The sequence below is a fragment of the Phocoena sinus genome, chromosome 4 (assembly GCF_008692025.1).
Source record: "Phocoena sinus isolate mPhoSin1 chromosome 4, mPhoSin1.pri, whole genome shotgun sequence".
In the NCBI taxonomy this organism is placed as follows: domain Eukaryota; kingdom Metazoa; phylum Chordata; class Mammalia; order Artiodactyla; family Phocoenidae; genus Phocoena; species Phocoena sinus.
Genome location: NC_045766.1, coordinates 11,432,699 through 11,447,688, shown reverse-complemented (window position 1 = coordinate 11,447,688; position 14,990 = coordinate 11,432,699). Strand labels below are relative to the sequence as shown.

At 37.7% G+C, this 14,990-nt stretch overlaps 1 non-coding gene across 1 annotated transcript; it reads left to right on the top strand.

The window, feature by feature from the left end:
- Positions 1-2,794: 2,794 nt before the first annotated feature.
- LOC116753720 lies at positions 2,795-3,005 on the top strand. The gene has a single exon (XR_004349822.1). It is a non-coding gene; the product is annotated as a small nucleolar RNA U3 (small nucleolar RNA).
- The last annotated feature ends 11,985 nt before the right edge of the window (positions 3,006-14,990 follow it).

The window sequence follows — 14,990 nt, the reverse complement described above, 5'->3', positions numbered from 1 at the left end:
GTGAAGCCATCTGATCCTGGGCTTTTGTTTGTTGGAAGATTTTTAATCACAGTTTCAATTTCAGTGCTTGTGATTGGTCTGTTTATATTTTCTGTTTCTTCCTGGTTCAGTCTTAGAAGGCTATGCTTTTCTAAGAATTTGTCCATTTTTTCCAGGTTGTCCATTTTATTGGCATATAGTACTATGCAGTTTCAGCTGTTACTTCTTTTTCATTTCTAATTCTATTGATTTGAGTGTTCTCCCTTTTATTCTGGATGAGTCTGGCTAATGGTTTATTAATTTTGTTTATCTTCTCAAAGAACAAGATTTTAGTTTTATTGATCTTTGCTATTATTTCCTTCATTTCTTTTTCATTTACTTATTTCTGATCTGATCTTTATAATTTCTTTCCTTCTGCTAACTTTGTAAAACAATTTTCTTGAAGCCTTTAAATGGAATGCAAAATCTGGTGTGCTGTATGGCTATACAATGTGGAAGCCCAGTGGAAGGGGCTCTTGAAGTGCTTATGTGCCTTGTTTTGTGTGTGTGCCAAGCCACACAAAGGACTAGTATGGAGAGAGGGGGCACTAAATCTCTTAGTTAATGCTGGGGAGGCTTTGGTTCATTTTTACCACATCAAAACATGGATGGATTGCCTATGGATTTACATACCAAAAATTTTAAAATATCTAAATATTTGAAATAAAAATTGTAAATACTCAGAGACATTAGGGGAGAATGAAGGAGATATATAAAGTAACAACATAAAACTTAAATTCATGGCACACCCCAGCTTAATATAGCAACAGTCAGATTGATTGCTTCTTTTTATAGAAACACTCTCACTCTCAATGGTACAGATCTCTTTAATCAGAATTTTTAGTACTCCATTCACTCTTTAATCAGAATTTTTAGTACTCCATTCATTCTGATTTAAGCAAGCTGAGGCTAATACACTTTTCCCAGAAGTTATACGCTATAAAAAGCCTTTAAAAATATTTGAATCTCTTAGCATAATACCCTCAAGGTCCATCCATGTTGTTGCAAATGTCAAGATTTCATTATTTTTTTATGGCTTAGTAATATTTCATTGTGTATATACATCTTGTTTATCCATTCTTCTATGGATGGAATAAGACAGAGAAAAACAAATACTGTCTGATTTCACTTATATGTGGAATCTAAAGAACAAAACAAATGAACAAACAAAACAAAATTGAAACAGACTCATAGGTACAGAGAGCAAACTGGTTATTGCCAGAGGGGACCTGGGTGATGGGGAATGGATGACACAGGTGAAGTAGATTAAGTGGTACAAACTTCCAGGGGTGTAATGTACACACACATAGGGTATATAGTCAATAATAGTGTAACAACTTTGGTACAGTGATGATCATTTCACAATGTATAAAAACATCAAATCACTATGTTGTACACCTGAAGCTAACATAATATTGTATGTTAATAATAATTCAATTAAAAAAAGAAAGTGAAAAATATCTGGATCTCTGTAAACTTTCTGTCAAGAAGGAAGAATGTTTCTAATTTAAGCTACAGCTGCAAAAGCAATACAGCCACCCAATACTTGGCTTCAAACCCAGAATCTTTAGAACTTGTGCAACACCTCTCTTAAGGCTATTAACAACCAGGGGCTTCGGGGAGACCTCTGCCCCTATGAGCCAATTCATAATCTAGGACATGTCTTTGAAAAAATATTAAAAGCCCAGAAGGGATACAGAAAAGACCTCAGCAGAAATAAGATAAACACTATTTCTTTCCTTTAAAATGAGCATGCAGGAAACATCATTTCTAAGCACCGATTTTACCTTGCTTCAGAAACATGAATATTGTCAGCTTTTGTATTGTAAGAAGCAACACGGGATCTGTGCCACAAAGTTCAAGATAAATGGTTGTTTGCTTAGTAAACCCCTCATCTCTTTACTGTTTCCCTTCCTCCCTTCTCAGAAGTCAAAAGGTAAAAAGAAAAATGTTCAAAGTGAGACTTCATTTCATATTGAAATGCTGCAGGATAAATCCTTGGCACACAATGGTAACAAATAAAGATTGGATCAGTGATGGTGAGCAAAACAAAACACATGAGCAAGCACTCGCCAGCCAAGCCAGTTTCATAATTTTACTGTTCATGTCACACTTTCCCCCAAATGCATTTTCTGGAACCACAAAAAGAGGCTGTATGGGGATCATATTTGAACAAGGTCATGCAGGTGACCTTGACACTGTAAAATGCACACTCTTCTGTGCTGAGGGATGCTTGGCTCAGCAGGAAGAGCACAGGCTATACAGTCTCATGACCTGGCCTTCACGTGGTTCCTAAACTGTTGTGTGACTTTAGGTAACACCACTTCACTTCTGTATGATTCTCATCTGAAGCACAAGGACTACATTCTCTCTAAATTCTAGCAGATCCACACAGTTAACAGTTCTGTGATCTAACAAATAGTACTAGAAGAAAAAAAAAAAGAATAATTAAGCCAAGAGCACACTGAAATACTGAAATCACATTTTGAAACAACCCCCAGATAGAGTCCCTGCTGGTCCTTTGTGGGAGGGGCCCACACCAGCCACAGCAGGAGCCTGTCTTGACTATTGATCCTTTCCATGTCTGAAACTGCTGGAATCCTCCCAGAGCCCATGACATAAACTTAAGAGAACTAAAATTCCAACAAGGCAAATCCACTAGGAACGAAGTGCCCAACTTAGAAATTAGAAAAATTACAGAATAAATCTAAAAGTACTTTAGGGATACTGAAGTACTAAAACTTTGAGCAGAAATCAGCAAATTAAAAAACAAAGGTAAAATATTTTTGGGATCATTTGTATATTTCGTTATTAGACAAGTTTCTCTGAATGTGTAGAGCACCCAAAACCACAAGGAAGAGGTACAGCATTCTCTCCTGAGCGTGAAGCCAGCTCTAGGTGTTGCTTCTGCAACTGCCATTAGCCAGTGATAAGCCTTCTTCTCTTCATTTGGGAGAGTAAGAGGGAGGGAATGCTGTCTGAGTGGTTTTGAATGAGAAAACAAACAAACAAAAAACAAAGATAAAGAGGGAGGGATAAATTAGGAGTTTGGGATTAACATAAACACACTACTATATATAAAATAAACAACAAACACCAACTGTATAGCACAGGGAACTCTACTCAATATCTTGAAATAACCTATAATGGGAAAGAATCTGAAAAAGAAATATATACATATCTGAATCACTTTGCTGTACACCTGAAAAAAACACAACATTGTAAATCAACTATACTTCAATTAAAAAAAGAAAGATAAAGAAAATTAAGTTTTGAAAACACCAACCTCACAATAGACTGATCAAAAAAAAAAGAGAGAAAACATAAGTTGGTAACTGTATAAAAGAAGACATAACTATACGTAAGGCAAAGACTTTTTTAAAAATTGAAGCATTAGTTTAAAATATTCACAGGAAGAAAACCCCAGGACAAGATAGATTTATTGGCAAGTTCCACCAAACTTTTAAGGAACAGATCATCTGAATGTTTTACAAATTATTTCAGAGGCTAGAAAAAGATGAATATTAGCCTTTTCATTTATATGGAGCCAGTAAAATCTTGATAGGCAAACTAGTTAAGGACTGTATGAGAAAGGGAAATTAAAGGCCCATTTTACTCATGAATATAAATACAAAAAAATCCTAAATAAAACATTAACAACTCAACTCCTTTAGTGTATAAAAAAGATAATACACCATTATCAAGTTGGGTTTATCTCAGGTATGCAAGGATGTTTTAAAATTAAAAAATATATTTTTCCAAAGAAGAAATGCAGATGGCCACCAGGCATATGAAAGGATGCTCAACATTGCTAATCATCAAGGAAATGCAAATCAAAGCTACAATGATATATCACCTCACACTTGTTTAGAACAGCTATCATCAAAGAGAACACAAATAACAAATATTGGTGAGGATGTGGAGAAAAGGGAACCCTTGTACACTGTTAGTAGGAAGGTAAATTGGTTCAGCCACTATGGAAAAGAGTATGGAGGATTCTCAAAACACTATAAATAGAGCTACCATATGACTCAGCAATTCCAGTCCTGGATATATATCCAAAAAGCAAAAACAAAAACAAAAACCCCAAAAAAACACGAATTCAAAAAGATACACCCCAATGTTCATGGCAGAATTATTTACAATTGCCAAGACATGGAAGCAACCTAAGTGTCCCTCAACAGATGAATGGATAAGGAAGATGTGGTGTATATGTACAATGGAATACTACTCAGCCATAAGAAAGAATGAAATTTTGCCATTTGTAGCAACATGGATGGACTTGGAGGGCATAATGATAAGTGAAATAAGTCAGACAGAGAAAGATAAGTACTGTATGATATCACTTGTATGTGGAATCTAAAAAATACAACAAACTAGTGAATATAACAAAAAAAGATGTAGACTCACAGAATAAACTAGTGGTTACCAGTGGTGGGGGGGCAATATATGGATGGGGGAGTGGGAGGCACAAGCTATTGGGTGTAAGACAGGCTCAAGGATGTGTTACACAACACGGGAATAGAGTCAATATTTTGTAATGACTGTAAATGAAAGTAACATTTAAAATTGTATAAAAAATACAGTATTGAGGGAAAATAAATTTAAAGATTTAAAAAAATAAATATGGCCAGAAAAATTAGAAAATACATAAATATTACCACATCAACACACTAAAAGAGATATACTATAAATATGAAAGGAAAACCACTCCATTAATCCATAATTTAAAAAAAGAATTAGCAAACTAGGAGTAGAAGGAAACTTAACTTGATAAAGGATATATTTTTAAAATCTGAAATATATATCCTAATAGGAAAATATTAGAAGTGCTCTTTAAAATGAAGAATCAGAAAGGTGGTCCTCTTTCACTCCAAAGTTCTTGAAAAATTAAAGCCACAAGGATAAAAAAAAGAATAACAAGATGGCGGAAGAGCAAGACGCGGAGATCACCTTCCTCCCCACAGATACACCAGAAATACATCTACACACGGAACAACTCCTACAGAACACCTACTGAACGCTGGCAGAAGACCTCAGACCTCCCAAAAGGCAAGAATAAGCAGAGACATAAGGATAGGGATGGGACCTGCACCAGTGGGAGAAAGCTGTGAAGGAGGAAAGGTTTCCACACGCTAGGAAGCCCCTTCTCGGGCAGAGACTGTGGGTGACGCAGGGGGAAAGCTTCGGAGCCGCGGCAGAGAGCACAGCAACAGGGGTGCGGAGGGCAAAGCAGAGAGATTCCCGCACAGAGGATCAGGGCCGACCAGCACTCACCAGCCCGAGAGGCTTGTCTCCTCACCCGCCAGGGCGAGCGGGGGTGGGAGCTGAGGCTCGGGATTGGGTCGGAGCGCAGGGAGAGGACTGGGGTTGGCGGCGTGAACACAGCCTGCAGGGGGTTAGTGCACCAAGGCTAGCTGGGAGGGAGTCTGGGAAAAGGTCTGGAGCTGCCGAAGAGGCAAGAGACTTTTTCTTCCCTCTTTGTTTCCTGGTGCGCGAGGAGAGGGGATTAAGAGCGCTGCTTAAAGGAGCTCCAGAGACGGGCGCGAGCAGCGGCTAACAGCGCGGACCCCAGAGACGGGCACGAGAAGCCTGTGTGCGAGCACAGGTTACTATCCACAACCCCTTTCTGGGGAGCCTGTGCAGCCTGCTACGGCCAGGATCCCGGGATCCAGGTACAACTCCCCCGGGAGAACGCACGGTGCGCCTCAGGCTGCTGCAACGTCACGCTGACCTCTGCCGCCGGAGGCTCACCACGCATTCCGTGCCCCTCCCTCCCCGCGGCCTGAGTGAGCCAGAGCCCCCGAATCAGCGGCTCCTTTAACCCCGTCCTGTCTGAGCAAAGAACAGACGCCTTCCGGCGACCTACATGCAGAGGCAGGGTAAATCCAAAGCTGAGCCCCTGGGAGCTGTGAGAACAAAGAAGAGAAAGGGAAATCTCTCCCAGCAGCCTCAGAAGCCGCAGATTAAAGCTCCACAATCAACTTGAAGTACCCTGCATCTGTGGAATACATGAATAGACAACGAATCATCCCAAATTGAGGGGGTGGACTTTGAGAGCAAGATTTATGACTTTTTCCTCTTATCCTCTTTTTGTGAGTGTGTATGTGTATGCTTCTGTGTGGGATTTTGTCTGTATACCTTTGTGTCCACCATTTGTCCTAGGGTTCTTTCCTTCCTTCCTTTTTTTTTTTTTTTTTAATTTTTTTTCCTTAATAATTATTTTTTATTTTAATAACTTCATTTTACTTTATCTTCTTTCTTTCCTTCTTTCTTTCTTTCTTTCCTTCCTTCCTCCCTTCCTTCCTTCCTTCCTTCCTTCCCTCCTTTAGACAACGAATCATCCCAAATTGAGGAGGTGGACTTTGAGAGCAACAATTATGATTTTTTTCCCCTTTTCCTCTTTTTGTGAGTGTGTATGTGTATGCTTCTGTGTGAGATTATGTCTGTACAGCTTTGCTTCCACCATTTCTCCTAGGGTTCTATCCGTCCATTTTTTGTGTTTTTTTCTTAATAATTTTTAAAAATTTTAATAATTTTATTATATTTTATCTTACTTTATTTTACTTTATCTTCTTTCTTACTTTTTTCTTCCTTCCTTCCTTCCTTCCTTCCTCCCTCCCTCCTTCCCTCTCTTCCTCCTTTCTTTCTTTCTTACGACTTCTACTAATTCTTTCTATTTCTTTCTCCCTTTTATTCTGAGCCATGTGGATGAAAGGCTCTTGGTGCTGCAGTCAGGAGTCAGTGCTGTGCCTCTGAGGTGGGAGAGCCAACTTCAGGACACTGGTGCACAAGAGACCTCCCAGCTCCACATAATATCAAACAGCAAAAATCTCCCAGAGATCTCCATCTCAACACCAGCACCCAGCTTCACTCAACGACTAGCAAGCTACAGTGCTGGACATCCTATGCCAAAGAACTAGCAAGACAGGAACACAAGCCCACCCATTAGCAGAGAGGCTGCCTAAAATCATAATAAGTCCAAAGACACCCCAAAACACACCACCAGATGTGGAACTGCCCAACAGAAAGACAAGATCCAGCCTCATCCACCAGAACACAGGCACTAGTCCCCTCCACCAGGAAGCCTACACAACCCACTGAACGAACCTTAGCCTCTGGGGACAGACACCAAAACAACGGGAACTATAAACCTGCAGCCTGCAAAAAGGAGACCCCAAACACAGTAAGATAAACAAAATGAGAAGACAGAGAACACACAGAAGATGAAGGAGCAAGGTAAAAACACACCAGACCTAACAAATGAAGAGGAAATAGGCAGTCTACCTGAAAAAAAAATTCAAAATAATGATAGTAAGGATGATCCAAAATCTTGGAAATAGAATGGAGAAAATACAAGAAACATTTAACAAGGATCTAGAAGAAATAAGAGCAAACAAACAGTGATGAACAACACAATAAATGAAAATAAAAATTCTCTAGAAGGGATCAATAGCAGAATAACTGAGGCAGAAGAACGGATAAGTGACCTGGACGAAAAGACAGTGGAAAAAACTACTGCAGAGCAGAATAAAGAGAAAAGAACTGGGGACAGTCTCAGAGACCTCTGGGACAACATTGAACACACCAACATTAGAATTATAGGGGTCCCAGAAGAAGAGGGGAAAAAGAAAGGGACTGAGAAAGTATTTGAAGAGATTATAGTTGAAAACTTCCCTAATATGGGAAAGGAAGTAGTTAATCAAGTCCAGGAAGCACAGAGAGTCCCATACAGGATAAATCCAAGGAGAAACATGCCAAGATACATATTAATCGAACTATCAAAAGTTAAATACAAAGAAAATATATTAAAAGCAGCGAGGGAAAAACAACAAATAATATACAAGGGAATCCCCATAAGGGTAACAGCTGATTTTTCAGCAGAAACTCTTCAAACCAGAAGGGAGTGGCAGGATATATTTAAAGTGATGAAGGGGAAAAACCTACAACCAAGATTACTGTACCCAGCAAGGATCTTGGAGAAATTAAAAGCTTTACAGGCAAGGAAAGGCTAAGAGAATTCAGCACCACCAAACCAGCTTTACAACAAATGCTAAAGGAACTTCTCTAGGCAGGAAACACAAGAGAAGGAAAAGACCTACAATAACAAACCCAAAACAATTAAGAAAACGGGAATAGGGACATACATATCGATAATTACTTCAAATGTAAATGGATTAAATGATTCAACCAAAAGACATAGACTGGCTGAATGGATACAAAAACAAGGCCCGTATATATGCTGTCTATAAGAGGCCCACTTCAGACCTAGAGACACATACAGACGCAAAGTGAGGGGATGGAAAAAGGCCTTCCATGCAAATGGAAATCAAAAGAAAGCTGGAGTAGCAATTCTCATATCAGACAAAATACACTTTAAAATAAAGACTATTAGAAGAGACAAAGAAGGACATTACATAATGATCAAGGGATCAATCCAAAAAGAAGATCTAACAATTGTAAATATTTATGCACCCAACATAGGAGCACCTCAATACATAAGGCAAACACTAACAGCCATAAAAGGGGAAATTGACAGTAACACAGTCATAGTAGGGGACTTTAACACCCCACTTTCACCAATGGACAGATCATCCAAAATGAAAATAAATAAGGAAACACAAGCTTTAATTGATACATTAAAGAAGATGGTCTTAATTGATATTTATAGGACATTCCAACCAAAAACAACAGAATACACTTTCTTCTCAAGTGCTCATGGAACATTCTCCAGGATAGATCATATCTTGGGTCACAAATCAAGCCTCGGTAAATTTAAGAAAATTGAAATCATATCAAGTATCTTTTCGAACTACAACGCTATGAGACTAGATATCAATTACAGGAAAAAAGTCTGTAAAAAATACAAACACATGGAGCGTAAACAATACACTACTTAATAACCAAGAGATCAGTGAATAAATCAAAGAGGAAATCAAAAAATACCTAGAAACAAGTGACAATGAAAATACGATGGCCCAAAACCTATGAGATGGAGCAAAAGCAGTTCTAACAGGGAAGTTTATAGCAATACTATCCTACCTTAAGAAACAGGAAACATCTCGAATAAACAACCTAACCTTACACCTAAAGCAATTAGAGAAAGAACAGAAAACCCAAAAGCAGAAGGAAAGAAATAATAAAGATCAGATCAGAAATAAATGGAAAAGAAATGAAGGAAACAATAGCAAAGATAAATAAAACTAAAAGCTGGTTCTTTGAGAAGATAAACTAAATTGATAAACCATTAGTCAGGCTCATCAAGAAAAAAAGGGAGAATACTCAAATCAATAGAATTAGAAATGAAAAAGGAGAAGTAACAACTGACACTGCAGAAATACAAAGAATCATGAGAGATTACTACAAGCAACTCTATGCCAATGAAATGGACAACCTGGAAGAAATGGAAAAATTCTTAGAAATGTACAACCTTCGGAAACTGAACCAGGAGGAAATAGAAAATATGAACAGACCAATCACAAGCACTGAAATTGAAATCGTGATTAAAAATATTCCAACAAACAAAAGCCCAGGACCAGATGGCTTCACAGGTGAATTTTATCAAACATTTAGAGAAGAGCTAACACCTATCCTTCTCAAACTTTTCCAAAATATAGCAGAGGGAGGAACACTCCCAAACTCTTTCTACAAGGCCACCATCACCCTGGTACCAAAACCAAAGATGTCACGAAGAAAGAAAACTACAGGCCAATATCACTGATGAACATAGATGCAAAAATCCTCAACAAAATACTAGCAAACAGAATCCAACAGCACCTTCAAAGGATCATACACCATGATCAAGTGGAGTTTATTCCAGGAATGCAAAGATTCTTCAATATACGCAAATCAATCAATGTGATACACCATATTAACAAATTGAAGGAGAAAAACCATATGATCATCTCAATAGATGCAGAGAAAGCTTGCGACAAAATTCAACACCTACTTATGATAAAAACCCTCCAGAAAGCAGGCATAGAGGGAACCTACCTCAACATAGTAAAGGTCATATATGACAAACCCACAGCCAACATCATCCTTAATGGTGAAAAACTGAAACTATTTCCACTAAGATCAGGAACAGGACAAGGTTGCCCACTCTCACCACTATTATTCAACATAGTTTTGGAAGTTTTATCCACAGCAATTAGAGAAGAAAAAGAAATAAAAGGAATCCAAATCAGAAAAGAAGAAGTAAAGCTGTCACTGTTTGCAGACGACATGATACTATACATAGAGAATCCTAAAGATACTACCAGAAAACTACTAGAGCTAATCAATGAATTTGGTAAACTAGCAGCCTACAAAATTTATGCACAGAAGTCTCTTGCATTCTTATACACTAATGATGAAAAATCTGAAAGTGAAATTAGGAAAACACTCCCATTTACCACTGCAAAAAAAAAAAGAATAGAATATCTAGGAAAAACCTACGTAAGGAGAAAAAAGAACTGTATGCAGAAAATTATAAGACACAGATGAAGGAAATTAAAGATGATACAAATAAATGGAGAGATATACCATGTTCTTGGATGGGAAGAATCAACATTGTGAAAATGACTCTACTACCCAAAGCAATCTACAGATTCAGCGCAATCCCTATCAAACTACCAATGGCATTTTTCACAGAACTAGAACAAATAATTTCACAATTTGTATGGAAACACAAAAGACCCCAAATAGCCAAAGCAATCTTGAGAACGAAAAACGGAGCTAGAGGAATCAGGTTCCCTGACTTCAGACTATAAGTAATCAAGACAGTATGGTACTGGCACAAAAACAGAAATATAGATCAATGGAACAGGATAGAAAGCCCAGAGATAAACCCACGCACATATGGTCACCTTATCTTTGATAAAGGAGGCAAGAATATACAATGGAGAAAAGACATCCTCTTCAATAAGTGGTGCTGGGAAAACTGGACAGCTACATGTAAAAGAATGAAATTAGAACACTCCCTAACACCATACACAAAAATAAACTCAAAATGGATTAAAGACATAAATGTAAGGCCAGACACTATCAAACTCTTAGAGGAAAACATAGGCAGAACACTCCATCACATAAATCACAGAAAGATCCTTTTTGACCCACCTCCTAGAGAAATGGAAATATAAACAAATGGGACCTAATGAAACTTAAAACGTTTTGCACAGCAAAGGAAACCATAAACAAGACAAAAAGACAATCCTCAAAATGGGAGAAAATATTTGCAAATGAAGCAACTGACAAAGGATTAATCTCGAAAATTTACAAGCAGTTCCATGTAGCTCAATATCAAAAACACAAGCAACCAAATCCAAAAGTGGTCAGAAGACCTAAATAGACATTTCTCCAGAGAAGATATACAGATTGCCAACAAACACATGAAAGGATGCTGAACATCACTGATCTTTAGAGAAATGCAAAGCACAACTACAATGAGGTATCACTTCACACTGGTCAAAATGGCCATCATCCAAAAATCTACAAATAATAAATGCTGGAGAGGGTGTGGAGAAAAGGGAATCCTCTTGCACTGTTGGTGGGCATGTAAATAGATACAGCCACTATGGAGAACACTATGGAGATGTCTTAAAAAACTAAAAATAGAACTACCAGACGACCCAGCAATACCTCTACTGGGCATATACTCTGAGAAAACCATAATCCAAAAAGAGTCATGTAGCACAATGTTCATTACAGCTCTATTTACAATAGCCCAGAGATGGAAACAACCTAAGTGTCCATCAACAGATCAATGGATAAAGAAGATGTGGCACATATTATTACTCAGCCATAATAAAAAACGAAATTGAGTTATTTGTAGTGAGGTGGATGGACCCAGAATATGTCATACAGAGTGAAGTAAGTGAGAAAGAGAAAAACAAATACCGTATGCTAACACATATATACGGAATCAAAAAAAAAAAAAGGTTATGAAGAACCTAGCAACAGGACAGGAATAAAGTGGCAGATGTAGAGAATGGGCTTGAGGATACGGGCAGGGGGAAGAGTAAGCAGGGACAAAGTGAGAGAGTAGCATGGACATATATACACTACCAAATGTAAAATAGCTAGCTAGTGGGAAGCAGCCACGTAGCACAGGTAGATCCGCTTGGTGCTTTTTGACCACCTAGAGGGGTGAGATAGGGAGGGTGGGAGGGAGGGAGACGCAAGAGGGAAGAGATATGGGGATATATGTATATGTATAACTGATTCACTTTGTTATAAAGCAGAAACTAACCATTGTAAAGCAATTATAGTCCAATAAAGATGTTAAAAAAAAAGTCAGTTGTGGGCTTCCCTGGTGGCGCAGTGGTTGGGGGTCCGCCTGCTGGTGCAGGGGGGTGCGGTTTCATGCCCCGGTCCGGGGGGATCCTGCGTGCCATGGGGCGGCTGGCCCATGGGCCCAGGCCTCTGGGCCTGCGCATCTCGAGCCTGTGCTCCGCAGCGGGGGAGGCCACAGCAGTGAGAGGCCCACGTATGGCAAAAAAGTCAGTTGCATTTCCATACATACACAATAAACAACTAGAAAACTTGACCATCTTCTTAGAAGAGTCACATTAACATAGCATCAACATGTCAAATACCAAAAAATAAACATTAAAATATGTAAAAGACTGATACCAAAGTTTATAAAACTTTACTGAAGCACAATACACCAAGGGAATGGAATAGACAGTCCAGAAATGCCCATGCATAGTTGTTATGGTAGACAAGTGGGTGGGAGGGGAATGGTTATTCACGTGGAAATAGGTGAAATTGGATCTCTCTTTAACACTGTACACAAAAGTCAACTACAGAGGGCTAAAGTTCTTAAATGTTAAAAGCAAAACTTTAAAATATTAAGTAAAAACCATAGGTGGATATATTTCCAACCTCAGTTAGGGTTAGGGAAGCATTTCTTAAACAAGACACAGAAAGTACCAAAAAAAAAAAAAAAAAAGAATAAATTTTATTACATTATTATGAGAACTTCTGATCAAAAATATCTGAAAGAAAAGGGAAAGATAGTTTACATATTGGAAAAAGATTTTCACAATACTGACAGAGAATTGGTATCAAAAATATATAATATTCCTAGAATTTCTAGGAATAAATAATCAAAAAGAAAATGGGCAAAAAACATGAATGAAAAACATAGAACTCAAAAACATATGGGCACTAACCATATGAAGAAATATTAAAATTCATTTGTGCTCAGGGAAATACAAATCAGGATCACATTGAGATATAATTTTACAATCAGCAAAAATTAAAAAGTCTGACAAAATCTAGTACCAAAGAGGATGTGGATGAGCAGGTCCTCAGTTTACACTGTTGGTGGAAGTGCAAATTGGTACTACCACTTTGGAAAACAGTTTGGCATTATCTTATAAAACTGAACATTCTCAAGCTCTGTAACCTTGCAATTCTACTCTTGGGGAAGCTCTTACACATATGTGTGAGGTGATGTATTTAGAAACCATCAACAAAATGAAAAGGCAACTTACCCAATGGGAGAAAATATTTGTGAATCATGTATCTAATAAGGGGTTAATATCCAAAATATATAAAGAACTCATGCAACACTAAAAAACCAAACAATTCAGATTAAAAATGGTCAGAAGATCTGAATAGACATTTTTCCAAAGAAGACATACAGATAGCCAACAGGTATGTGAAAAGATGTTCAATATTATTAATTATCAGGGAAATGAAAATCAAAACCACAATGAGATCACCTCACTCCTGTCAGAACGGCTATTATCAAAAAGACAAGCAATGACAAATTGTTGATGTGGGGAAAAGGGAACCCTTGTGCACTGTTGGTGGGAATATAAATTGGTGTAGCCACTATGGAAAACAGTATGGAGGTTCCTCAAAACATTAAACATAGAACTACCATACAATCCAGCAATTCCACTTTTGGGTATTTAACTGAAGACAATGAAAACACTAACTTGAAAAGATATACGCACCCCCGTGTTCATTGCAGCACTATTCACAATAGCCAAGATATGGAAACAACCTAAGTGTCCACTGATGGATGAATGAATGATAAATTTTGGAGTACACACACACACACACACACACACACACACACACACACACACACACACACAATGGAATATCATTCAGTCATGAAAAAGTAAAACCTTGCCATTTGCAGCAATAATATGGATGAAACTTGAGGGCATTATACTAAGTGAAAGAAGTCATATACAGACAGACAAATACCGTATGATCTCTCCTATATGAGGTATCTAAAAAAACAAACAAACAAAAAACAACCTGCCAAACAAACAAACAAAACCCAAACAAAAAATAACCAACCTCATACAGAGAAAGATTGGTGGTTGCCAGAGTTCGGGGGTGGGGGTTTGGAGAAATGGGTATTATCTTTTAAGAATTTTAAAAGCTAATCAAAGATAAGAAAAGAAAATTTAAAATATAAATATTGGGAAGGAAGAAATCAACAGTCTTTTTTCATACATGACATAATCATCTATGTAGGAAATCTAAAAGAATCAACAAAACACTTCTGAAACTAATAAGCAATTATAGCAAGGTTGCAGGATACAAGGTTAATATACAAAAGTCACTTTCCTATATAACCAGCAACGGATAAGTGAACTTTGAAATTAAAAACATGATACCATTTACATTAGCACATCCTAAAATTAAATACTTAGTAATAAGTCTAACAAAATATGTACAAGATCTATATGAGGAAAATGTCAAAATTCTGATGAAAGAAATCTCAGAAGAACTAAATAAATGGAGAGATGTTTCATGTTCAGGGATAGGAAGATTCAATATTGTCAAGACATCAGTTCTTCCTAACTTGATTCATAAATTCAACACAGCCACAATCAAAACCCCAGCAAGTTATTTTGTGGATATTGACAAACTGATTCTAAAGTTTATATGGAAAGGCAAAAGATCCAGAACAGCCAATACAATACTGAAGGAGAAGAACAGAGTTACATGACTGACACCATCTG